The sequence below is a fragment of the Merops nubicus genome, unplaced genomic scaffold (genome assembly GCF_000691845.1).
Source record: "Merops nubicus isolate BGI_N331 unplaced genomic scaffold, ASM69184v1 scaffold332, whole genome shotgun sequence".
Classification (NCBI taxonomy): Eukaryota; Metazoa; Chordata; class Aves; order Coraciiformes; family Meropidae; genus Merops; species Merops nubicus.
Genome location: NW_008595374.1, coordinates 102,296 through 103,788, shown reverse-complemented (window position 1 = coordinate 103,788; position 1,493 = coordinate 102,296).

The following is a 1,493-nucleotide window of genomic DNA, read 5'->3' as shown; positions in this document are numbered from 1 at the left end:
AGGAATGTAAAATGACTCGTTGTTTTCAATTTTGAGTCTTAGATTCCATTTATCTGCTTTGTTTTTCTAAATAACATTTTGTTATAATGTTCTCATTCCAACAGAATCCACCTAAAAGCATATTTCATCTTTTAATCTCAAATGCTAACAAGATAAGTGATGTTATTTATTTGTGCAGCTTTTTGAATAAGCAATGTTAATCAAATTCTAGTCCAGTTATTTTTCATATTAATTTTCTTTTTTTTCTGCAGAGGAGATATATTTTTCCCCAGCACAGAGTATCAAAGTGGTTGCCTGGCAGACAACAAAACACCAATTCAGGGTTAATTAATTTGCACTTACTCCATAAAAAAGAGATCACCAAGGGAATGGGATTGTCAGGAAACAGCTACATGCAACCTCTTCAAGCTTCAGAGGCAGAATCCATCTGCTTAGTGCTGCCATTGGTTTAACTCAAGTCAAGCACCTGCACTGGGTGTTAATCAAAACAGTGAACTTCAAAAGACATGCCCCAAATTTAGGGGAGACTGTAATTACAGTCCCTGTGAACGTCCATCAGCTTTGCAGCCTCCACAGAGGAGCAGGCACCAACCCCCACCCTTAAAATTAACTACCTCCAGGAGCTCCTAGGAGAAATGGAAAAGCTGGTTTCTATTTTCACCCAAGCCCATAAACAACACCAGATTGTCACAACTTCCTCAAATCCTTTATAACTAAGAAGTGGTGAAGGAAGCTGTGTTCCAGTCATCCTCCTCGGATCCTCCCTTCTCTTTCACTCCCAGCTTTCCTACCTGGAAGCTACAGTTAATTCTGGAGTGACACCTACATATGGCAACAAAAAGGAACTCTAAAACCAGGCACTGAGGCAATTTTCCTTGAAGAAGCAGCAGCTCACAATGACACAAGCTACACACTTTACTCTCCACAATTCCCTGCTAAAACTGCTTCTGATTACTAAGACTCCATAGCAGCTCTGGCTCTCAAGACAGACACACTTGGAGCAAAGGGACGTGTGTCCTGAGATGAGATGTGGTGTTGTTACCCTCAGAGCAGGGTCTGTGTGATCCTGCAAGCAGACAGATAACTCCTCCTTCCTATCTCAATACAGATATAAACCCCCACCTTTGCTAACTATTAAAATCATGTGTGTGATGATAATTGATGATGAAACTGCTCCCTTCAGGCCAGCTGCACCAGAATCAGCTGCTATTTCTTTTTCTCAGTGAATGCAGAGAAGAATTGTGCAGAAAAGTGCCTTCATCTAACCCAAAGAAGTAAAACTTGGGGAAACACAAGAGCAAAGGCTGGCTGGAACAAAGCTCAGCTTGGCATCAAGGAGCTAGAAGTGACCTTTAGATTCATAGCACCTGAGATCTTATCTTGCCCTAATACACAGAATTTCTTCTTGCAGCAGAACTAGATTCTAGCACACAGGTTTTGTTATTCTTGAAGTCCATCACAATCCAATCTTCAGTCACTCTGGAGCTCACCTG